The 26,764-nt window shown below is 44.0% G+C and overlaps 1 protein-coding gene across 1 annotated transcript in view; it reads left to right on the top strand.

Moving 5' to 3' along the window:
* The first annotated feature begins 240 nt into the window (after nt 1-240).
* LOC124778634 (superoxide dismutase [Cu-Zn]-like) overlaps nt 241-26,764 on the top strand; it is a 337,243-nt gene continuing 310,719 nt past the window's right edge. Inside the window, exon 1 of the mRNA XM_047253691.1 lies at nt 241-339. The gene's annotated coding sequence lies outside the window, so the exon portion shown is untranslated. The remainder of the gene's footprint in view (nt 340-26,764) is intronic.

Raw genomic sequence — 26,764 nt, forward strand, 5'->3', positions numbered from 1 at the left:
CATTTAACATTGCAGCGAGGAAGGCTTACGGCTTAAAGCCATTACGAAAACTGAGCTACTCGGAAGCTCGCTGTACGTCTTCTGTTCTCGTTAGCACGGAGAACGAGATTCCCTCCCCGGCAGCACTCAGAGCCGCGCCGCGGGTTCCGCATCGTAAACCGACTGCAGGCAGTTCGCGGAGCCGCCGCGGGGCAGCGCTGGGAGGAGGTGACGTCAGCCGGCGTGCGGGCGGGAGGTGCGCGCCGTGCCGCGTGCTCTCAGAGCTTCTCTGGCGGGCGTTCAGATTGTGCGTTCTCGGCGACTGCGACTTCGCTGTCAGCACAGCCCACCTCCCTCACGGTGAGTGCCGCGCCAAGCTGGCGTTAACGCATCCATGGTGGATCCTATCCTCCACATCGCTCCCACCCTTTTCTGTCCCTGGCTACTAGCTTCTTAGTTAGACAGGTGCTTTCGTGCCTCCTATTCATGCTGCATTCCTTCGTGAAGGTTACGGTTCAAACTTGTCTGCATGGATATGAATTGGTAGCTCACTTCCACAGAGATAGAAAAAGAAATTGGTTGTTGCGTCGCTGAAGGAATCATTCCAGCGTGATAGTATTGAATTATTCACAGATGATATGACATTCGATTTTGTTCGTCTCATTTATTGATACCATGTCTTTACTTCCCCACTGTCTTTCAGCAATTCACTTCTGCCTCCAAAAGGAATTTTGCTCACTACGTTTCTTCCCACAGGAAGTTCAACAAAGTGCTTATGGCAGTATTGTTAAACAGCGTCGACTGCAAATGAAATGGTCTAAGGCGCTGCAGTCATGGACTGTGTGGCTGGTCCCGGCGGAGGTTCGAGTCCTCCCTCGGGCATGGGTGTGTGTGTTTGTCCTTAGGATAATTTAGGTTAAGTAGTGTGTAAGCTTAGGGACTGATGACCTTAGCAGTTAAGTCCCATAAGATTTCACACATATTTGAACATTTTTTGATTTTGCAAATGAAATCGTGGATGGACAAACAGATTCTCGTGCTTCGATTATTCATTGAGCTCTGATGCCACCATCTGCGTAGTTTTATACAACGAACTGTATTCGCTGGGAAACAATACTTATTTCCTATCGGATATTTCTTCTGACCAAACACAGTATCAATAAAATCTCCTTGTCTCCTTCCCAGTTATATAGTAAACATCGTGCTTACATTGCTTAGCCTCCTTCAACAGACTTCTGATCCCCGCCACCTGTTGTATTTGTTTTGCTTTTCTCTCTTCAAATAGACATTTATTTCTGGCTTGCACTTGTCGAAACGCCTGAATTTTACAGGTAAATCTCTGCTATAGTTAACCTAATTTATAGACGTCGCTAAAATGTGTACATGCTACACGATAAATTACGTGTAATAGTGCACCTATTCGGTACTGAAATTGTTAACGTAATTTCAAGTCACATTTGTAATCAGTAAGACACTGTTCTCTGTGTAGCCACTTGAGCAATGCTCGTCTCCTCTTTTATGTCGTTCAACAATGATATGCGTCGGAGTGAATGATTGCCCCCGGTTTTGCGAGTCATATTAAATGTAGGCTAACACAACTGTTTCCTCGCTCTTTGCTAACAGAGAAATTGATTTTCTTCTGAATATTTAGGGATAAGAATTCATAGTACCCGAGAAATAATTATCTTTCTCTAGGCAACAATGTAATGGAAAAAGTTTGAGTAAAAATATTCATGGTAAATATGAATTTTTGCTGCCAAGATCGTGTTCTGAGTAATTTTTATTTCCTCACTGACTGGTTTGGACAGTGTTTGTCGTCTTCGGATCTTATGGAAATATTACTGTGCACGAATCGCATAACGAGAGCACACTGCCGTTATGGTTTTGCGATTCATGCACAGTAACATTATTTCCAGGAGATCCGAAGATGACTACTAGACTGTCGAAACCGGCCCGTGAGGAAATAAAAATATTTCAGCAAGCGATCTTGGCAGCAAAATTCTTATTTATCGCCAAATATCAGATCGCGCCGAGCAGCATATTCAGTTTATATAAAAATATGCATATCATCCCTACGAAATCGCTGATCAAGTTGCCATCAGGCCATCGAGGTTAAGATTTTTCCGTAGTTTCAACATTGCTGCGATGTTTCCCTGAAAAAGGCACCGCAGAATTCCTTTCTTACCCTTCCGTCTCTGACATCCTCGTCGACGGAACGTTAAACCTAATTTTCCTTCCTTTATGATATCTAGTTGAGTCCCATAGTGCTCAGAGCCATTTGAGCCATATGATATCTAGAAGGGAATCTTCTGAAAGTATTAAATTTTTCTGTAACATCGTCAGCTGCCAAAAAAACAAACATTTGTCTGCAAGCAATTTTAATCTATGTGATCAACATCAGACAACGTAACAACTGCTATTGCAGGTTATGTGCTATCGTTACTACTGTGGCGTCAGTAACAAAAAGCAAATTATAAGAAGCCGTTACGAGATACCGCCATCGATACAGTAAAATACGTTTATACTCTCCTATGATCGTACGACAATGTTAATTTTAATACTCCCTTCCACTCTGTGCAACACAATCCAGTAGTTTCTAAGTCGCCTTACGACGATCAGGTAGACTGAAACCGGTACCAATAAAGGTTTCTTTTCTTTATAAGGAGCTCATGGCGTTGTATAAAGATGACGGGACTGACAGTCAAAATTACGCCCACGTCTTACATTGGTGGTAGCAACAGCCTTGTAATTTATCAAAGTATTGTCGGGCTTCTAGCTGCGTCACGGGGCTAAAATGCCATGAACTTAATACTTCATGGTAACTGCCAAATGGAATGCCTCTACCTATGGGTTTTATGCAACCTGCAACGCATTCAAAAACAGCATGCAAGATTTTCATATTCTCTCGCTCGTTACAAACTACTAGTCGTACAGGAAAAATGAACAGGACCTTTCTGTAGAAAATTTAGCGTAATTAAATTTTGTACTTGAATACGTTTTCGCTGGAGACCATGGTTTTCCGGTTATTCAAGAAAAACTCGTTTGAAAGTCACTTTGGTACTTTTTTCGTGAATAACTCGAAAACTGTGGCCTCCAGCGAAAACGTTTCCCAGTGCAAAATTTTAACTACATTAGATTTCATACAAAACGGTCCTGTTAATTTTTTTCTGTAAGACTAATATAGTTTGCAGGTAATGAGCGAGGGAACATCAAAATCTTGAGTGTGGTTTTTGAAGGTGTTGCATGTTGCCTAAGACCCATATGTTGGACAGCTGAATCACACTGTATAAGAGGGCGTAGCAGCAATCAGCCAGCAGTCATTCGACTTGACAATGGGCAGGGTGTACTTGATCGAAAGCTCGTGGCATTTTAATCACTTGGCGTGGGCGGAAGCCCGAGAACATTTTATTCGATGTGACCTCCGCGGATCTCATATAACCTTTTCTTTTCTTTTTAAAAGTGAATATCGGGCCGAGCAGTGACAGTTACGTGAATCCTGATCCAAACAGTTTTGCTCACAAAATATACTGAAGTCTCACGTATGGTGCGAGTCGTATTTCTTGTGTGTTCCGTCCTCGCATGCCACGCCTAGCGACAGCAGAGTAGCCGTGTGGCGTGGTGCGGCGGGGCCCCTGTACGACGGCGCGGCAGGTTAGTCATCTCCGGAGGCAGGCGAGGCGAGACGAGGCCGGTGTGGGCCAGCCAGCACCCAGCGGGTGCTCAAATATTTCCCGACGAGGCGCCATTAGCACGGCTGGTGGCCTTTATATAAGCCCCGGCCGCTGCTGCCGCTCCGGCACAAAAGCCGGCAGAAGAGTGGTGCGGTGCGGTGGGCGCGTGGCCGCCTCCAGGAAGAGGAGAGCAGAGCTATAGCTAGCTGGCCCGCTGCCGCCTGCTCTCCGGATAACGAATGCCGGCACCGGGGATGGCGGCTGGCGGCTGGCTCCTCACTCTAATGAGAGCGCGCCCGCTGTCTTGGTCCGATGCAAATATGACAAAAGCGCCCCTTCCGGCCAGCTCGGCTCTCCTCTCGCTTGCCGCAGCCTGGGGCTTTGTTTGTATCCTTTCCTCCGCACCGGCTCGGCGGCAGCTTCCGCGGCTCTCTCGCACCGGATGCGACTTTCTGTGCGTGGCTCGTTCCCGTAATTCCTCATTTCCCCCCTGAATATTTCGCGTCCACACCCGCAAACCGCAACCCACGGTACAGTCTCTAGCCGACGGTACGTGGGGTAATGGTGAAGGCCTACCACCTTTTACGAGACAAAAAAAGTGTTGCCACGCCCTATGTACAAAATAAGAGGCTAATATCCCTTACACCACTTTGCTGCAGTATCGCAGAACAAAAAAGGCGTGCGCAAATTTCCGTTACAAACTTCTAGGACTTGTAGAGAGCCGTGAGTACATAACATTTTGAATACGAACCCTTGTCCGGAGGCCGCCCGGGGTGGCCGAGCGGTTCTAGGCGCTACAGTCTGGAACAGCGCGACCGCTACGGTCGCAGGTTCGAATCCTGCCTCGGGTATGGATGTGTGTGATGTTCTTAGGTTAGTTAGGTTTAAGTAGTTCTAAGTTCTAGGGGACTGATGACCTCAGAAGTTAAGTCCCATAGTGCTCAGAGCCATTTGAACTGAATGAGGCATGAAGGTAACAATTCGAAAGGAAACATAACGAAACATCCGTTTATCACTTAAGGACATTTGTTGTATTAGCGCTTAAACATTAAGTGTTTACATTATTCCAGAACAAAAAAGAAACCAGCATACTGTACGTACAGAACAGTATCGATGTATTACAACAACGGCTCGATGTGGCGCCCACCAACGTTGTCACTGTCATTGTATGTACGAAACATTTCCTCGTACCCGCTCTCCATCCCACCTCGTGTCTGTTCAGTTTCTAGTGCAGCGGCCAGAACTCATGTCAGCAGGTCTTCCTCTTTCTGTTCAAGACTCTAGGAAATTAAGCTGTCTATACAACCCTGAAAGTAGTAGTCTGCGTCATCCTGTTGAAACCTTCCCGTCTCCTCTATATATTTTTTGTTGTTACGCAATAACCGTCTCCTCTATGTCTCGTTTGTTACGCAACCTTCCCTTTTACAATAAACTATGAAACCTTCCCTTAGGATTTCAATCTCTTGCTTATCTTCCCTCTGAAATTTATTCTCTTTCTCAAATTTCGCATACAAATTTAATTGCTGCTTTTTAAAATTGATTTTCGGATTATTTCGACGAAACATAGAATTTGTCGTCGTCGTGTGGCCCTCAGTCGTTATCTACAATAACCCAAAGCTGTTCCTTACCTTTTTTACTGTTACTGGATCGCCATCTGACTGCTACATCGAACTGCGACATGAATATACTTACTCTGTTTTACTATACTCTATTAGCTGCTGGTGCGCTTTCATAATAAGTGGCTGTATTTATTACCAAGCTGACGTTATTCTTTAATTAATTTGACTGAAGTTACGTAATTCATAGTTAAACTTTTTCTTGACAACAATAAAATTTTGCAAAGTTTTACGTAGATGGTTTTTGGGATGAATTATAATTAGAAATGCAATATTGCTGGCAAAAGTTAATCATATTCTGAATGAAATGATTTTACAAACGTTCAAATGGGACTTACTTTTTACAATAATCTTACAACTAGCAATGCGCAAACATACCATGAGTAGTCTTGAGTTTCTCAAAAATGTAATTCAATAATATTAGTTCCTCTTATGATAATAGTTAGCTGATGTCTCTGTACCTCCGTTTATAATCTCTTGTAAATCATAGCTAGTGGCTGGCAGGCACACCGCTCCTCTCAACCTCTCGCTTCAGACGTGCTACAGACTCGCTTCACTGCTCGCTTACTACTGACTCCTATGAACGCTAAAGTGCGGTCTCTCCTGCCAACAATGCCTTCTGGTGCAGACAACCCTGCTACCATTACAGAATGTATCAATGCGCGGTCTTTCTCGCTCTTTTCTTAAAATGTATCCATACGCGGTCTCTCCCGCCCTTTTTAAAATTATATCTATTTGCGGTCTCTCTTGCCAACAATACTTTGGTGCAGACGTTCCCTGCTACCACAGTTATTTTCAACATGACAAATATTAATTATTCCTACTTAATCCTATCAATAAAATATAAACATCTTTCATAAATTGTGGTTTGACAATAGACAATAGAAATATACACGTCTTACACTGTCTATCTCATTTCATACCAGAACAAGCGCGTCTGAGACTTTTCTCTTCCCCTCAGCAGATGTGGTCGCTTTACAAATCTCAATTGAAACCGTCATAGAACGGAATTGCTACGTCCCCTCCACAAGTCCTAAAAGTTCGTAACGGGAATTTCCGAACAGCCTGTATTCTAAGTAGTGACCTTTCACAGTGGCAGAAATCGTTAAAACACGAATTTTGATATTTATCAAATTCTGTAGAGGTGTTCCTCACAGCCGGCCAGGGTGGCCGAGCGGTTCTAGGCGCTACAGTCTGGAAGCGCGTTGACCGCTACGGTCGCAGGTTCGAATCCTGCCTCGGGCGTGGATGTGTGTGATGTCCTTAGGTTAGTCAGGCTTAAGTAGTTCTACGTTTTAGGGGACTGATGACCTCAGAAGTTAAGTCCCATAGTGCTCAGAGCCATTTGAACCATTTTTTTCCCATCACATAATGGGTATTTATTGATTAAAATTTCATTTCATTTGGAACTGTTGTCCATCATCTGTGTTCGGTGTCACCTCCAAGGGCACGAATACACTAGTTTATTCGTTATGGTATCGAAGCAAACAGTCTCTGAGTTGTAAACTATAGACTGCAGCGATCAGTCGTCCTTTTTAAATTTTACTGTGCAGATCTAGATTTCGGCCGGAAGCTAGCCATTCTCAATGCACTTTTGTTTTCGCTCAATGCATGTAATGCCTGTTGGTCGGGCTTCATCCACAGTTCATTGAATACTACTCATCTCTGAATGTCATCGTGAGGGATTTTTTGCCGTACCTGAAACACACATCACATCAGTTCATAAAGACTGATAGCTGGAGGCTGACGTGAAGGTCTTGTCGGCAAAATTATCCTGCTAGAATATACTACTTCATACCCTGTTCATGAAGGGTATGACAACAGCATTTATCATTCTTACCACACACTAGTGAGCATTCATCGTCCAATAATTATCAGATCAGTCATGTCATCGCCAATACGTACTGTCACCAGGAGTTGGGAAGATACGAGAATGGAGAATTTGCAGCTTCATGTGATCTTTTACCAGGTCGTCTATGGACATGTTGGTGTCGACATGGCCACCCAAAAAAAGAAACGAGACTCACTACTGAACACCACAGACTGCCACTGAATGTCCCAGTTGAGTCTGTCTCTACAGCAAGTAAGTCTCCGTTTCTGTCGTATGGAGTCAGCTGTAAAAGGCGCAAGGCAACAACCAATGTCAACCTAGATTCCACTAATATTTTCCCGACTGTTCATGGTAACACTCTGCTTGCAGAATCTGCCTGAATTTCACTTGTTGTCATCTGCCCATTCGTCGGAGCCAGTCTAATAGCCCTACTACCTTCTCCTGCTGCAATCCTGGATACCCGCGCTCAGTGGCGTTCCAAGTACATTTTGTGTGTGTGTTTGTGTGTGTGCGATTGCACGCCGCTTGCCAACAGCGCTCGGCAGACCGGACGGTCACCCGTTAAGTACTAGCCAAGCCCGACAGCACTTAACTTCGGTGATCTGACGGGAACCGATGTTACCACTGCGGCAAAGCCGCTGGCGCTATGTTGTTCTGCAGAGAGTAAAATACAGGTCCAGTTTTGAAGATACTATTTCTTGCAAACAATTTCACTCTTTCTTATTTTTTTTTTAAAAAAAGGTCACATAGATGATAAGACATATCTACTTCTCTCCTGGACCACTAATGAAGAGTAATTCATAATGCTGCAGACCACAGTAATGGCTATTGACAAATCACGTATTATTATTGTTATTACTATTTTGGAAACACTATGCATCGCATCTTAATGGAAAAATGAAAATTATAATTTCTTTGAAAAAGAACGTATTTACTTTGTTTCAGTTTAGCTTCCAAAAGTTTTACATACAGCTTCCAAACGTAGCTTTCCCTTCGACATTTCGGGAAACAAACTGTATCACGACATCCGTTACATTAATTTCCCCAGTCCTGTCTTGCTTACCATGAAGGGAGAGTAACTGAATGTGCCTTGCCATGGACAAGTTCTAAATCACCTCAAAACACTGAATTACTTCTAAGAGGATGCTGACGATGCTGGATATCAGAATGATCAGGCAAATAACTTTGTGAAACAGTTTTTTTAACACTATAATATTCAACAAAATGTTGTCTTCCAAAAAAGGATACATTACATAACTGTACATAAGCTCCTATGTTTGTCAGCATTTCGAGCTGTGCATGAATCCTTAACACGCTAAACCCTTCTGTGTGCGTTTTCCAAGCAGCTCCTCAAACATCGTATAGATGGAGAATTAGTTTTGGATAGATGGGATAGTCACCTAAGAGGTACTTGGTTGAATCATCCATCAATCTCATTCAGAAACTATCAAAAATTTTAAGTACATCTTTGTTAAATCTTCATCCATGAGGCAATTCTCCAGGAACAGAAGACTTTTCTGTGTGTATTGTTGGTAATTTTGTTTGTAGTCAGATATTTGAGCCTTCAAGATTTAGGTTCTTAGCATAGCCTTTGTCTTCCTCTATCGGCGAGTCAAACGCTTCCACGGGCGTAAAATTCGCACCAGCTGGTTTTAGAACACCTGCAGAACGTTTCACTCTCGTTGTATTAAAACTGGAATTCTGCAGAGATCTGGCCAGTTCTGCTCATACTCAAAACTCAACTGTTATAAGAAACGTATTCTCAAACTTTTCAAGACGCTTCACGTAGCCCCATAGGACTGACTATCGCTTGTTAATTGAGCTTTGTGCGTTCAACACTTCGGACATGTTTTCTGGACCCAGTGATTGTTTTCCTTAAAGTGTTTCAAATATTATTTCCCTGTACTCATCGGTTTGGATCCGACTCGTTCATATCAGGTGGTAGCACATCATCCGGGTACACTTTCCCGTTCTGCTGATTCGGAACAATGATTACTGCAATGGAAGTAACATATCTTTGGCTGGTCTTGAAGAATTTCCTTCACACTCTTATTTTGCCCAGATATTTTAGCTGCACCATCGAAACAATGGCGTAGAAATTCAGTTCCTAGTAGAACCTTAAAAGGAAGTATTTGTTGCCAGAATTCTCGTCTTGGAGTCCGGCGGACTGTATGAAGTTGTTGAATCTGTCATAATTCTGGAAACCAGAGAACTTTTTATTTTCGGCACGATGTTTTTTGTGAGCTGTGACTTAGAATATTTCGTTTTGTCTCGCTGGCGCCAACCAAGTGTCGCGGCGCTACAGCCAGATTCACTTCTGGGAGATCGTTCTTCCTTTCATCGAAACTGTCATGAGGTTTGCAGTAATCATTTCATTGCCTCGTTGCTTGTTTGACAGACTAATCTGAGTAAACTGATAATTACTAGCAAAGCGGTTCTAGCTTTTTTCTGATCGGCCAGCAGATGTCACCGTTTTGATGACCAAAAGTGTGCTGTTTTCACATTGCGGCACACTGTCAGTGAAAAAGGCTGTTCTCGTGTATTTTGAACTTTTCTGTAGCTTTGGATCATTTACTGAAATCTTCTTGTAAAAATGTGGTTTCTTTCCGTGATCTTCTGTTGCTCATCATGTGGATAGAATTGAAACAGTCACATCAAACAGCACTGTCACTCTTTTCTCTGTAACGTAGCTATGGATAAGAGAGAAACCATTCCGATTTATAAGAGCTTACATTCCTTCGCGGAAAATTATGACAGGAGAGGACAGTGTAGAATCTAGATGAAGTTGTAAGACTGTCAGATAGTAGCTTCAACGATGCGACAGTGTAGGTTATAAGCGTAAATTGCTGTCAACTAAATACTAATTGAGTATTTACTGACGTGCAGCATAATTTTTGTCATTTTCTCTGCCTAGGGACAGCGTACAATTCTTAGAGAACCATTTTTTGGGGGGGAGGTGGGGGATAGAAACCGTATCGCGCCCTTCCCCGAGGCTTTGGAGTCAAAAGGATACGCATTGCTGGTGCCTATTTTTCATGCTACACTCTTGTCCTCACCCGTCATGTCACTAGTCGTTGGGCGTCATTGCATTACAAACAACTGTCCTTGCCATCTGTCGGTATGATGCTTCAAAGTCCTCGGTGCCAATCATTGAGAAAGATCCAAAGTCTGAAGTCGGCGATAAGCTAGGCGTGCACGGCCTCTGGCCACGCCGTGTTGACATCACACAGAAACGTTACACACATCGAATAGCCATCGACTACCCATATACTTCGTCAGCCGTAGGACTGGTTTTTATCTTCTGCACTGAAAATAAGCTTGCGTAAGGTTGAAATTTCAGTAAATATATCCCAAATAGTGGAGTGCCAGTTTGGCTGCATTTGGCCAAGGTGTTCACGGTCGAGCAGTTGCCAATTCTGTGATTGGAATATCCTCCGAGGAAAACAAACAGTGAAAGAAAACGTACTTAGTTCATACACTGTATCTTGTGAGCAGAACACACGGGGGGAATATTGACTGCGATTCCGTAATGAGATGGCGAAGCCTGCGAACCGACATGTTGTTGCTAAGGGTGTAGCGGATCACAGTCGTTCGTCGGCGAACCCCTCCTCCCCCACTCCACCTCCAAATCCCTCGTTCACCCGATCCCCAAAAACGACGATACTATCTACGCTAATGGACACGGAGCGATGAATGCGAGCGATGCAGAGGGTTTTCCCGACGCGCCTCAACGCTACTCGCAGTTGTTGAAAAACATGTGGAAGCGGCGAGAGGCGGCGGCTCTGTACCGCCTGCAGAATGAGCAGTCTGCGAGCGTCGAAGAAGGGGCGGGTCACCGTCTCTACAACCGGAGGCAAGGAGCGCGCTGTCGCAGACACCAGTGCTGTGGACGTTGCCTGGACGTCCGTGGCGCCCACACACGCAATTGGTACAGCGGCAACTTCTACGGCAGCTGAAACTCCCGTCGCCAGCCATTTTAAATCGTTGTTGGAGGAGTAGATGTCGCTCGCCGAAAGATCCCTACCTAAAAATGGAAATTTCCACAGGTGACCGAATACCCAAAAAGGAAACATCAGTTGTTGTTGTTGTTGTTGTGGTCTTCAGTCCTGAGACTGGTTTGATGCAGCTCTCCATGCTACTCTATCCTGTGCAAGCTTTTTCATCTCCCAGTACCTACTGCAACCTACATCCTTCTGAATCTGCTTAGTGTATTGATCTGTTGGTCTCCCTCTACGATTTTTACCCTCCACGCTGCCCTCCAATGCTAAATTTGTGATCCCTTGATGCCTCAAAACATGTCCTACCAACCGATCCCTTCTTCTAGTCAAGTTGTGCCACAAACTTCTCTTCTCCCCAATCCTATTCAATGCCTCCTCATTAGTTACGTGATCTACCCACCTTATCTTCAGCATTCTTCTGTAGCACCACATTTCGAAAGCTTCTATTCTCTTCTTGTCCAAACTGGTTATCGTCCATGTTTCACTTCCATACATGGCTACACTCCATACAAATACTTTCAGAAACGACTTCCTGACACTTAAATCTATACTCGATGTTAACAAATTTCTCTTCTTCAGAAACGATTTCCTTACCATTGCCAGTCTACATTTTATATCCTCTCTACTTCGACCATCATCAGTTATTTTACTCCCTAAATAGCAAAACTCCTTTACTACTTTAAGTGTCTCATTTCCTAATCTAATCCCCTCAGCATCACCCGATTGAATTTGACTACATTCCATTATCCTCGTTTTGCTTTTGTTGATGTTCATCTTATATCCTCCTTTCAAGACACTGTCCATTCCGTTCAACTGCTCTTCCAAGTCATTTGCTGTCTCTGACGGAATTACAATGTCATCGGCGAACCTCAAAGTTTTTACTTCTTCCCCATGAATTTTAATACCTACTCCGAATTTTTCTTTTGTTTTCTTCACTGCTTGCGCAATATACAGATTCAATAACAACGGGGATAGGCTACAACCCTGTCTCACTCCCTTCCCAACCACTGCTTCCCTTTCATGGCCCTCGACTCTTATAACTGCCATCTGGTTTCTGTACAAATTGTAAATAGCCTTTCGCTCCTTGTATTTTACCCCCGCCACCTTCAGAATTTGAAAGAGAGTATTCCAGTTAACGTTGTCAAAAGCTTTCTCTAAGTCTACAAATGCTAGAAACGTAGGTTTGCCTTTTCTTAATCTTTCTTCTAAGATAAGTCGTAAGGTTAGTATTGCCTCACGTGTTCCAACATTTCTACGGAATCCAAACTGATCTTCCCCGAGGTCCGCTTCTACCAGTTTTTCCATTCGTCTGTAAAGAATTCGCGTTAGTATTTTGCAGCTGTGACTTATTAAACTGATAGTTCGGTAATTTTCACATCTGTCGACACCTGCTTTCTTTGGGATTGGAATTATTATATTCTTCTTGTAGTCTTTGGGTATTTCGCCTGTCTCATACATCTTGCTCACCAGATGGTAGAGTTTTGTCATGACTGGCTCTCCCAAGGCCATCAGTAGTTCTAATGGAAACATCAGTAACTCGTTCAATTAGAGGTCCATATCACTAACGTCGATTTGCAGTACGACATTGGAACATATACTGTCTGGACATTACGAATTTTCTCGGAGAAAACGATCCACTGACAGATAACGAAAACGGATACAGAAAATATCGTTCTTGTGAAACACAACTAGCTCTTTATTTTCGCGAAATAATGAGTGCTATCGACTGGTCATGTCATATTTTTATATTTCCGGGAAGCTTCTGAAACCGTTCCTCACAAGCAACTGCTAATCAAACTGCGTGCCTATGGAGTATCGTATCAGTTGTGCGTTTCTATTCGTGATTTCCTGTCAATTAGGTCACAGTACGTAGTAATTGAAGCAAAGTGTTCGGGTAAAACAGAAGTAATATCTGGCGTTCCCCAAAGAAGTATTACAGGCCCTCTGCTGTTCCTGATCTGTGTAAACGATTTAAGAGACAATCTAAGCAGCCCTCTTACATTGTTTGCCGATGATACTATCACTTACCTCTTGTGAAGTCATCAGATGATGAAACCAACTGCAAGATGATTCAGACAAGAACCTGTATAATATGAAAGGTGGCAGTTGACTCTAATTAATGAAAAGTGCGGAATCATGCACGTGAGTACTAACAGGAATGCGTTAAATTTCGGTTAGATGATACATCACACAAATATTCAACTAAATTCCTAGTAAGTACAATTACGAACAACTTCAAATAGAATGACCACATAATAATGTTGTTGGCATGACAATGAAAGACTGTTTTATTGGCAGAACACACAGAAAATGCAAAATTCGTACTAAACAGACTGCCTACACTACGCTTGTTCGCCCTCTGGTCCGCAGCTCGTGGTCTCGCGGTTTTGTTCTCGCTTCCCGTGCACGGGTCCAGGGTCCGAATCCCGGCGGGGTCAGGGATTTTCACCTGCCTCGAGATGACTGGGTGTTTGTGTGGTCCTCATCATTTCATCATCATACATGAAAGTAGCGAGATTGGACTGAGCAAAGGCTGGGAATTTGTACGCGCGCTGATAACCGCGCAGTTGAGTGCCCCACAAACCCACCATCATCATCATTATCGTCCTCTGCTAGAGTACTACTGCGCGGTGTGGGATTCACGTCAGATAGGTAGAATTGACGGAAGACATCCAAAAAGTTCAAAGAAGAGCAGCTCGGTTTGTACTATCGCAAAAGTAGAGGAGAGAGTGCCTCGGACATGATACGCGAATGGCGGTGGCAATCATTAAAACAAAGGCGTTTTTCGTTGCGGCATCATGAACCATGGACCTTGCCGTTGGTGGGGAGGCTTGCGTGCCTCAGCGATACAGATGGCCGTACCGTAGGTGCAACCACAACGGAGAGGTATCTGTTGAGAGGCCAGACAAACATGTGGTTCCTGAAGAGGGGCAGCAGCCTTTTCAGTAGTTGCAAGGGCAACAGTCTGGATGATTGACTGATCTGGCCTTGTAACATTAACCAAAACGGCCTTGCTGTGCTGGTACTGCGAACGGCTGAAAGCAAGGGGAAACTACAGCCGTAATTTTTCCCGAGGACATGCAGCTTTACGAGAGCTGCATCAAACCAGTCTCAGGACTGAAGACCACAACAACAACAACAACAACAACATGATCTTTTAATGAAATTTCAGTCACCATCCTTTTCCTCAGACTGTGAAAATATTTTGTCGGCTCCCAACAACGTAGGGAGATTGGTCATAATGATAAAACAGGAGAAATCGGAGATTACACGGAAATATTTAAGTCTTCGTTTTCTCCCTCTCGCTGTTAGAGAGTAGAACGGAAGAGAAATAGCTTGATGGCGGTACGACTACCCCTCTGCCACGTACTTGATTATGAAATGCAGAGTAATCATATAGATGTAGATGCCGATGTACACATAAGTGATAAGAGTCGACAGCCCCGGCCAACGTGGAAAGGGTTGGACCCCGCTCGGCGTCTAGCGCGAAGCTGTGAGGACAGGCCACCGCTAGTTGCCCTCGAGGTGGAGGGCAACTACAAAGGTTTCCTGTGGATCCCCAAATGTGGACGGCTGCAGTCTACACTGTGAGGACTGCGGGAACTGATACGGTGAGAGTACAGTTCTCCACCACTAAGCACTACTGCAGGGTAACCAGCGAATCGGTGGCACACTCGGTGCCCCATACACACGCTGACATCCCGCATAAGCTGATAAAAGCAGTGTTAAAGGATTTCCCGTGGTGTGGGAACATCGATCACCTAAAATCCTGGAGGCCCTTGGATTTAGCGTGCGTTCGGTGGTCCGCGTCAAGGCACGCGAGACACACAAAGAGTTCCCGTCTCTCCTCGTTATCGTCACAGATAGAGTGGAGAACAGGAAGCTCTTTCAGGTGACGCAAGTGGGCAACACAGTGGCTGTAGTTGAGCTGACTAAGCACAAGAGGGACTGTCTCAGTGCCTCCGCTGCTACACAGTGTGGCATGTGGCATGCCACTGCTTACTCCCTGAGAGGTGCGTGAAGTGCGCGGGCGGTCACGTGAGCGACCAGTGTCACACATCCGAAGGCGCCTCGCCAAGGTTCAAGAACTGTGGTTCGTTGCGAGCTACCATGGCTCTGAGGAATTAAAGGCCGCGGTAGCACGCCAATCCGCTTCTAGTGTGCTGACGACAATTCGACTCGCCCACCTCCGAAGCTCTGAATGGCCAGCATAGAAGAAAAAGTGTGTCGAAAGAAAAAAAAAGAAGAAACACGTAAACCAGTGAAGGAAAACTTTTGTACATTTTCATATTAAGGACGCATGGCTCTTGAACTCCACCACAACCAGAAGGAGAAGACCGTAGCGTGCAAGAGAACAGATAGATTCCGTCGTTTTTAGAAAGATGTTGTAGTGTTGGCAGAAGAGCCAACACTGGGTTTCTAGAGGAGGCCGAAATGCACGCGTTTAATTACACACTGACTGGCGAGAGGTCTGGAACAGGACAATATCTTGAGAATTGCGAATAAAGTACGTAGATGATGTAATACTTAACTTTAATCCACAATTGTAGAACATCTCTCTTGATGATACATGCTTCATATAATAAATATCAATTGAATACGGCGCCTTGCTAGGTCGTAGCAAAGGTAGCTGAAGGCTAGGCTAACTATCGTCTCGGCAAATGAGAGCGTATTTGTCAGTGAACCTTTCCTTGCAAAGTCGGCTGTACAACTGGGGCGAGTGCTAGTAACTCTCTAGACCTGCCGTGTGGTGGCGCTCGGTCTGCTATCACTGACAGTGGCGACACGCGGGTCCGGCGTATACTAATGGACCGCGGCCGATTTAAAGGCTACCACCTAGCAAGTGTGGTGTCTGGCGGTGACACCACAGATGTGGCCATACCTGCCTGTTTTCCCAAACGTCGGACTGTCTCGCAAATGATTTTCCTTGTATGTGGCCGTGGCCGAGCAGTTAATCCTGCCTCGGGCATGGATGTGTGTGATGTCCTTAGGTTAGTTAGGTTTAAGTAGTTCTAAGTCTAGGGGACTGATGACCTCAGATGTTAAGTCCCATACCGTTTAGAACCATTTGAACCTTATATGTGCAGCCTAGTGCATTATACTGCATGGCAAATAGTCCACAGAAACGAAACAAATGCAGTACCGGCGCTAAGCCTTAATATACGCAAGTTACCAACCAGCAGAACTCTTAGACTATTCTGCGGTCGCTGTGAATTTAACTGTAAAAAGAATGACTTTAATGGCTGATTCAGATGGCCCTGAGCACTATGGTACTTAACATCTATGGTCATCAGTCCCCTAGAACGTAGAACCAACCTGAGGACATCACACAACACCCAATCATCACGAGGCAGAGAAAATCCCTGACCCCGCCGGGAATAGAACCTGGGAACCCGGGCGCGGGAAGCGAGAACGCTACCGCACGACCGCGAGCTGCGGACTGACTTTAATGCCCTGAACCCTTAACTGCAGAGAAAGAAACCAGATAAACCCCACAAGATAAAGGTCCCGACGATATCCGGCTTTACACAATTTAAGTAGTTAGTGATACTACTACGAAGTGTTATGAATTAGGATGAATAAATGAAATTATTTCCAGCGAAGACAGAAAACAAATTTATCGAGAACATTCTGGGAAAGTGATACGTATCTGATAAAAGAGCCACATACAAGCCTTTATGTCGACGCATTATGGAGTACTTCTCTGATGCTTTTGGTTCCTATCAGTCTGATGAAAGATGTTGGAGCAATTCAGAGAATCACAGCTAGGACTGAAACATGATACATATGTACGAAAATACAATAGTAGTACTCCGAGAACTTAAATCGGAAGTGTTACTAGAAGGCCGACGTTGTTCTCGTGAAACCCTGTTGGAAAATTTATAAGACCGGTAATCAAAGTAGACAATGAGTAAATCAGTTGTAGCCACATACATGTAACGAAATACGTAGATGAAATTCTGGTATTACGGAATAGTCGGACAGTATGGAATACCGTCACTTCTCATCCTTCGAGTGCCGCTCCCCACCAGAAGATGCATCGCCTACATCAAAATGTTCCTGCGATGCTGTGTAACAAGCCCCATTCATCTGCAGACATAGTGTGAGTTACGACGCAGAAAAATTATTTCGTACTTTGACAGAATTTTCGGTTGCAAGATTTCCAAAATATGTAATAATTATGGAAATTATGCAATTTATTACGTAAAAGAGTAGTGGGTTGTGTACAACACTACCTTTTCAAAAAGCGATTTCTGAAAAAGGAACACGCTACGCCAGCACGTCTACTGTACCACTCACTGTACAGGCCATGCCATAGGAAACTTTGTTCAATATTAGACATTTCTTGGCCGTTAGGAACTGGAGCATGAAGAAAACTGCGTATTAACGGATGTTATGGAATATCATTTATTTTTGTAGTTGCATCTCCAAATTGAATTCATTCTCAGCTATCAAAACCAATTTATCGTAAACTCGCAACTATCTGGCACTAAACCTCTGTATTTTTCTTACCGAAATTTGTAAAACATTACATCAAAAAAAATTTTTTAAGTTTATGTTGCAGCTCAAATGGGATAGTAAGAAGTAGAAATGTCTATCGGCGCTTGTCGGGATCCGACAGTGGCAACGGCGTAGCCCATCGAGGTCGCAGTTTAACTGGACATTATGTTCGTCCGGCCATGCAGCGTCGTACAGTCACGTCACGTACCTCGGGTCAGAAAATAGGTTTGTTCACAGCAAGACAGTGCGACGACGTTTGAAACACCACGGACTGCGGTCACGGTGACCATTGTTACGGCTCCCCTTTTCGAGTCAACAGAGAGAGGGTTGCACCCAACGACAACACTCTGTAACCTACAAGCGGAAGCAACGAGATTGGGATCACACATTTACTTCATAATTTGTACACTTTTAATAGTCCATTAAGACAACGTAATGTGCAAGTAGTAAAGCGTACTACTTAGGCGATTTCGAAAAAAAAAAAAACCGGAAATGAAGTATTAAGCGTCAGTGATGTACTGGTGCATTGCGGCACTGAGCATGAGCTGGCGTGGGTCGTATGGCTAGCGTTCAGACTCCAATCTCGGTGGATTGCTGGATCTACATTATTAATGGCAGTGTGGTTCCACAATCATGTAACAACTTCACTTTCACAACATGAAATATCTGTTATGTATCTGTATGTGTAATGTCTCTGTACTTCTTTGATTTAAGCTCTTTGACAATAAACTCTGTTTATCAAATGTAAACAGGTTGATTGTTGTGAATTCGTGTGTGCCTGAAGTTACCAACATCTAAGGTTCCACTACTTTATCAAAGCCATGATATGGAAGCACCAATAATTCGTATGGTGAGTAACATTCAGACAGTGAAAAATAATGAAAACGACTTGAATACACCAGTTTCATATAAGTACTGTAATATTTTGCGACACATGTTGCTTAGCCACTTCCAAATGTTCAATCTGAGTCTATTTAGTCATCGTCAGTATATTTGGATTTGGTTTAAACGGTGACTTCCAACACTGATTACAGAATCATGTACCTGAATGCAAACCACCTGAAGATGAGCACATGACAGAAACCAGTAGATTAGATTAGTACTTGTTCCATAGATCATGAATACGACACTTCGTAATGATGTGGAACGTGTCAGGGTAATAAAAGGTGTCTATACAAGATATTACATTACACAAAATATTACATGACACTCAATATTTTTAATTTTTTTGTGAGGGTTGGAGAAATTACTCACTTACTATATCAAAAACTTCATCTAATGTGTAGTAGGAGTTGCCATTAAGGAGTTCTTTTAATTTCCTTTTAAATGCTGTATGGCTATCTGTCAGACTTTTGATGCTATTAGGTATGTGACCAAAGACTTTTGTGGCAGCATATTTTACCCCCTTCTGAGCCAATGTTAGATTTAACCTTGAGTAGTGAAGATCATCTTTTCTCCTAGTGTTGTAGCCATGTACACTGCTATTACTTTTGAATTCTTTCGGATTGTTAACAACAAATTTCATAAGTGAATATATATATTGTGAGGCTACCGTGAAGATCCCTAGCTCCTTAAATAAGTGTCTGCAGGATGATCTTGGATGAGCTCCAGCAATTATTCTGATTACACGCTTTTGTGCAATGAACACTCTTTTACTCAATGATGAGTCACCGCAGAATATGATGCCATACGAAAGCAGAGAATGAAAATAGGTGTGGTAAACTAATTTACTCAGACGTATATCGCCAATATTTGCAATGACCCTAATAGCATAAGTAGCTGAACTCAAACGTTTCAGCAGATCCTCAGTGTATTTTTTTCCAATTCAACCCCTTATCAATGCATACACCCAGAAATTTTGAATATTCTACCTTAGCTACCGATTTCTAATCGAAGTCTATATTTATTAATGGTGTCATTCCATTTACTGTGTGGAACTGTATGTACTGTGTTCTGTCAAAGTTTAATGAGAGCCCATTTGCAGAGAACCACTTAATAATTTTCTGAAAAACATCGTTTACACTTTCACCAGTTAATTCTTGTCTGTTGGGTGTGATAGCCATACTTGTATCATCGTGTGTTAGATAAAACCATCTCGTACTGTGACTGGTAACGGTTATTATTCCACACATACCGGTGGATTACAAGTCGGTGAGCAACAGCAGCGGAAAGAAATAACTGAAACAAAGCAGATCACGTTGGATATGTGTTACTAGTCACGCTCGGTCGTGTACGTGGAATACAGCGAGCAGGTGCGCGCAATGCGGGGGTCAGGAACCGCCAGGTGGGCGAATTCCTGTGGCCGCTCAGCGGCGCGGACCACGGCAGACCGGCTGCGCCAAGTAACTGTTTACCCGCGGCGGCCGTGGGCCGGACTGCGGGCTCCCGGGACGAACAATAAACAGCGGAGAGGCAGGCAGGCGGGCAGGCAAGCAGCCACGGCGGCTTTGTGCGCGCGCGTCCCCGCGTGGCCGCCCAGGTAGCGAGCAGCCCACGCCCCCGCTCTACATTATAATAATCTCACCTCGCGGCGCAAACACGACCGCATTAGTCCTATTTTGCTGCGCTGGAGGACGTTCGCAAATTTACTTTAAGGAGCGTAATGGCTACAGTTTCCCAGGTAATGGAGATGCCAGCGCAAGCATGGAACGTACCTTCAGCTACTTCCTGAAAATGGGGAGGGTGGAGAAAACGGTAAGTTTCAGAATAAGGCTAAACATATACACGGGTGGAACCCGGACTCCTCTGGCACAATTCCGATGGTTCTTCAAGAATTTTTCCTGAGCAATTTTGAGTAAGAGACCTATGGTCACCAGTGGTTCAAAATGGTTCAAATGGCTCTGAGAGCTATGGGACTTAACTTCTGACGTCATCAGCCCCCTAGAATTTAGAACTACTTAAACCTATCTAACCTAAGGACATCACACACATCCATGCCCGAGGCAGGATTCGAACCTGTGACGGTAGCGGTCTCGCGGTTCCAGACTGTAACGCCTAGAACCGCTCGGCCGCACCGGCCGGCGTCACCAGTGGCTCGTTATCGAGTACGTGCCAGCGGCTTCGCACTGTTCAGTACACTGGTTCACTGTTCGATTTCGATTGGTGATCAGTCCTAAGATACTTTTCTCTCGTTTATCATTTCTTTCACCTCTGACAATGTTTGTTAATGTGAGACACGCACCGTGGTTCGGAGTCCATGTCAAACAGTAGGAACCCCTATAATTTGCTGGTAAAGTCTGTTCTAAGGTCGGAGGAAGATGGCATACCACCTCTAGTAGGGGCACTGTAGTTCAAATGTGTGTGAAATCTTATGGGTCTTAACTGCTAAGCCCATCAGTCCCTAAGCTTACACACTACTTAACCTGAATTATCCTAAGGACAAACACACACACCCATGCCCGAGGGAGGACTCGAACCTCCGCCGGGACCAGCCGCACAGTCCATGACTGCAGCGCCTCAGACCGCTCGGCTAATCCCGCGCGGCAGCACTGTAGTCTTTGGATTGATGACATCTTTATCACTACGAAGAACACTTATTTGGGTTCTCCTCTTCTCCCGGAAACTTTTCGTTTTCCTTCTATTCTTCCGCTCTGCTTCTGAGATATTCAGTGTCCTCTTCCTATGTCTGCTTCACTGGTGGCATTCCATTCAACACGCCACCTACTCAGAAGTATCCGGACACGCACGTGCCGGCCGGTGTGGCCGTGCGGTTAAAGGCGCTTCAGTCTGGAACCGCGTGACCGCTACGGTCGCAGGTTCGAATCCTGCCTCGGGCATGGATGTGTGTGATGTTCTTAGGTTAGTTAGGATTAAGTAGTTCTAAGTTCTAAGGGACTTATGACCACAGATGTTGAGTCCCATAGTGCTCAGAGCCATTTGAACCATTTTGAACACGCACGTGTAATGCGGAATTGACCACAAGATGTCTCGACGTGGGGAACCACCGGTATACGTAAAAGGAGCCGGAGAATACTGTGCTGTCGGTAGAGAAGCAGCATCGGTCGGAGAGCTCAGTGGCTTCGAAGATGGATTAGTCACTGGATATCGCGTGAGTAAGAAATCCATGAGGGGCATTTCAGTCCTTCTGAAGCTGCCCAACTTGACTGTTGTTGACGTAACTGTGAAGTGGAAATGCAAAGGTACAACCGCAGATAAACTAAGACGAGGCAGACCTGATTTAACTACCAGACAGGGACAGTCGAGGATTCACAGGGAAGTTACGTAGAATCAGCAGAAACATGATTCGTGAGTTCCAAAGTGTTACCAGCAGTTAGCACAAATGGTTCAAATGGCTCTGAGCACTACGCAACTTAACGTCTGAGGTCATCAGTCACCTAGAACTTAGAACTAATTAAACTTAACTAACCTAAGGACATCACACACATCCATGCCCGAGGCAGGATTCGAACCTGCGACCGTAGCGGGCGCTCGGCTCCAGACTGTAGCGCCTAGAACCGCACGGCCACTCCGCAGTTAGCACAATGGCTGTGCGCAGGGAGTTAAAAATAATCGTATGCAATGGGCGAGCATCTGCCCGTAAGACTCACATTTCTGTAGTCAGTGCTAGGCAACGCTTTAGGTTGTGTAAAGAGCGACGCGTCTGGACAATGGATGACTGGACGCGAATGATTTGGAGTGACGAATTGCACAATACCCTGTGCCAGTAAGGAGGATGGGTTTGGGTTTAGCTAATACCTAAAGAACGTTACCTGCCATCGTGACAGTGCCAACAGTGAAGTACTGAGAAGCTGTCATTATGATATGAGAGTCTTTCTCGTGGTTAGGATGTGGTCCCCTTATCGTGCTTAAGAAAACTCTAAATGCAGAACATGAACAAGTATTGTACAGTACTGTGTACTGCGTACAATAGAAGCTCATTTCGGAAACGATGATTGTTAGCATCAGCATGAAAATGCACGCTGTCGTAAAACAGCAAATGTAAGGCAATGTATTGTGGACAATGACATTCCTGAAATGGACTGGCCTACCCAGAGTCCCGAAGTCAACGGTACACCTTTGAAGAGGTAGAACGTCGACTTCGCTCCAGTCCCAGCATCCAGCATCACAACATTTCAGCTCTTGAGGAAGAGTGGGGTGCCATCTCTCCACAGACATTGAGATGCCTCATTCAAAGTGTCAAGAATTGAAGTCGCCATGAATGCGAAGGACGTACACACTCCATATTAATAGCTACTAACAGATATCCGTGTACTTTTGATCAGCTACTGTTCGTACATTATTCTCTGCCGTTGAACTCTTGTGTATTAGTTGGTGCATTATTTTTTCAGATGGCTCCCGCTCTGTCCTTAGCTCCATCTCAGAACTGTAGACCTATCGTAGAAGTCAACACACTCGCCTCGTGTCTTTCTCTTCTGTGTTCCCCGCATTTAACGATTATTCTATCCAAGTCTGTCTTCACTATAAAATCTTGGTGGTGGTAAGTTCCTATGGGACCAAACTGCTGTGGTCTTCGGTCCCTAGGCTTACATGCTACTTCATCTAACTTACACTAAGGACAACATACACACCCATGTCCGAAGGAGGACTCGAACCTCCGACAGGGAGAGTCGCGCGAACCGTGGCAAGCCGTGACAAACCGCGCAGCTACACTGCACGGCGCAAAACCTTATTTCAGTTTGGTTTCTTGTGAAATATTCCCCAAGGTCTGGTATAGGCCTGCCCAAAATCGTCGTTCCAGTCTTTCACCTTTTCTCTTTAAGCAAAATATCTTATACGAAAATTTTCTTGTTCCGCACCGTAGCATCCCGAAAATTTGGTTTCTAGTACACTCATTCTGGAGGGCGGTAGTTCAAATACCTGAAAATGATATCCTCTACATCCATCCTCAATACTATCTTCTATTCAGTGTCCAATAACCTAAGGGTGTGAAAACCTTTTCTTCCTTTCCATACTTTCTAGCTCAGAATAGGTCTTCCACACTCGCGGAAAGGAATTTTCTCACCGAAAAATGCTATATATTCGTAGGTAGGTTAATACTGTCTTATCGTTCAGTAACATTTCTGTGATAGTAGCCGTTATCTACTTTCGAAATTAATACAAACAGTAATTCATCTTAGCTTCGTTATCTCTCATAAATAATTGACAAAACTAAATAATTTTATTATTTTCGTTATTTCGGTTGGTTAGTTAACTTTTCATTTATGCTGAGTTCATTCAAGCCGTGACGGCCGCTGACTTGGGCAACGAAGAAAGGATGTTCTTCTGACAAATGACATCAGCCCGTCTGTCTTCTTCATTGTGTCATGGAGATTGGAATCAAGATGTCTTGAAATGTTTCACACAGTTTACCATAAGAGACTTCTGAGGAAAAGAATAGCGATGATGGTTTGTCACAAAGCTTTTATTACCATTGACAAACAGTTCCCGAAAGTTTTTTCCAAAGCATAATGCCCATACTGTTACAACAATGTTTATCATTGAGATTCTGTGCGACGAAATGCGTGACAGAGTGCTAGAAATAAGTCAGAGAAATAGAAAGATGTAGGATTTTACTGGGAGAGTTGGTGGATAAAACATTCAACATTCAGCTAATTTCTTCTCCAAAATACTCAGCTATGTAAAATGGAGAACAACCAAGATCTCCCGTGATAAACTGCAGTTAAGACGGAAAATAGCTATCCTCCTCTCTTTCCATTAATTTACCTTCGCGTTTTTTTTTCTTTTTTTGAGTCATTAGTCTTCTGACTTGTTTGACGCAGCCCACCACGAATTGCTCTACTTCTCCTGTGCCAACCTTTTCATTCAGAGCAGCACTTGCAACCTACGTCCTCAATTATTTGCTGGTCGTATCCCGATCTCAGTCTTCCTCTACAGTTTTTACACTCTACAGCTCTCTCTGCTACCATGTAAGTTATTCCCTGATGTTTTAAAATACGTATTATCATTTTGTCCCTTCTTCTTGTCAATGTTTTCCAAATATTCCTTTCCTCGTCGATTCTGCGCAGATCCTCCTCATTCCTTACCTTATCAGTCCACCTACTTGTCTACATTCTTCTATAGCACCACATCGCAAATACTTCTACTCTTTTCCTTCCCTGTTTTCCAATAGTTCACTGCTATGCAATGCTGTGCCTCAAACGTACATTACCAGAAATTTCTTCCTCAAATTAAGACCTATGTTTAGTGCTGGTACAGTTCTCTTGACCAGGAATGCCATTTTTGCCAGTGCAAGTCAGCTTTTTATGTCATAGTTGTTCCGTCCGTCAAGGGTCTTTTTGACGTCAAGCTCCAGAATTCCTTAACTTCATCCACTTCGTGATCACAAATTCTGATGTTAAGCTGTTTTCTGCTCTCATTTCTGCTACTTCTTATTACTTCCGTCTTTCTTCGATTTACTCTCAGTCCATATTGTGTACTCATTAGACCATTTTATTCACAAGATCCTGTAATTCTTCTTCACAAAATATTTATTCTGAAGTTAGGGTGCACAACATACTCACTGGTATTGGTTATTGATGGTACCGATGCATGTTTAGACAACAAATAATTTTTATTAGAGGAAAAAAAAGAAACTTGTGCAGAATCAATTTTAGTCACAGCTTCATCCCCGTTCTCTGCTAATAGAAGTTAGATTTCCTTCCTCTTAATTTAGATATTCATAAGATATATTGATCTGGAAGGACAAAATGTATCATGCCACTGTCGTAATGAGAATCATTTCAACAATTTTTGTCTACACATGGTTACTGCCTAATAAAGTTCCCTTAGGACTTTTGCTACGCTTTTCGTGAGGTAGGAATTTAAATTACAAACCGTTAATGTTTTTATTAAGGCAAAAAGTATCCCTTTTCCTAAGGCGGTAACTTACGCCAAATTTAAACCGAGAGGGTAAGTTATCATATTTCCTTTGCAGAGTGTGAAGTATGGGGACGCTGTAACAGGAGACCTGCGGTTAGTGCACAGATTCCATCGCGAGTCGCGTTCGGCCCAAAAAATCGCTGGGCCGTTTGTCTTTCTGGGAACACTCTCGGCCGGCTCGTTCACGGAGCCATCCGTCAGTCAGTAATGTCGTTCTGCCGGGGAATGTATCACTCAGCCTGGCAGTTCCCAAATAACCCACTCACAACTTCTAGCATAAGCAAACTTTTGTAATCGCTTTCCTTGTTTATCTCAGCACGCTTCTAAGGCGGCGAAGGCCCTGGCCACGCGAATTATGGAAGTGCAAACCCAAATCGTATGTTTAAAAAGATGGAAAGATAATTTCAGTTTTCATACAAACAGCATCCTTCTTTGCCAAATATCGGAGTCTCGCTCTCTGTCACCCGTTAGTTTAAAATTTCGTGACTGGCAATTGAGTGCAACGTACAGAACCGTGTGAAACCGTCAGAAAAATCATTCTTTGGGTTGTTGTTCAATTCGCTCGTTACATTGGCTTGAATGATGGTTTTGTCTCCAGGCGTTGAGTCTTTATTTGAATTTCTGCACTTTGTCATTTTGTGGTGACTCGTACTGGTAACATCAAGTCTCATCACCCTTGATGATTTTTTTTTCAGAAAAGACTTGTTCGTGTTTTGCGTTTTTGTCAAGTCGCAGCAGGTGTCAAAGCACCGTTTCTGTACGGGAGTCAAGGTGTGCGGGTTGAATTTTGCACACTCATTTCCCTTCTTCGAAACAACCTAAAGGATGTCTTGAACACTCAATCTAAAAATGTTGCTCCATTGCGATTTGTGAGACAATAAAATTGACACACTACGACACCGCACGTCCTCTCCTTGAAGCTCCTGGCTCTCACCTAATTGGTTGAACGCACATCTGTCGTTTACAGTTGTTAGTTCAAGTTCCTACCGTAGTTTTACTTTTTACTGTACTGACGTCGGTTATGCACCAGGAAAAAAATCATTGTCGGAACGTTATGACACATAGGGTGTTTCAAAGCCTTTGCATCAAACGACGAGGGTGATAGATCACGTCATAGGGAACAAGTTTTGTTAGAGACAAAACGTCTGCTGACGCTCCCCGACGATGATAGACGCCCATTTGTGTTGGTTACGCCCCTCAGAAGTCCGAGGTGGAAGAGCGCAGGCACTAAGTGGCGTGGTATTCCTTGTGTCCTTGTGTGTTGTTGCCTGTAATCCAGTCATCTGCTCTATACGAAAGGGTGTAGGCCCAGCAAGCTTATGAAGTTCCGTATTCGCTTCTAAAATATTT

The sequence above is a fragment of the Schistocerca piceifrons genome, chromosome 1 (assembly GCF_021461385.2).
Source record: "Schistocerca piceifrons isolate TAMUIC-IGC-003096 chromosome 1, iqSchPice1.1, whole genome shotgun sequence".
Taxonomy (NCBI): domain Eukaryota; kingdom Metazoa; phylum Arthropoda; class Insecta; order Orthoptera; family Acrididae; genus Schistocerca; species Schistocerca piceifrons.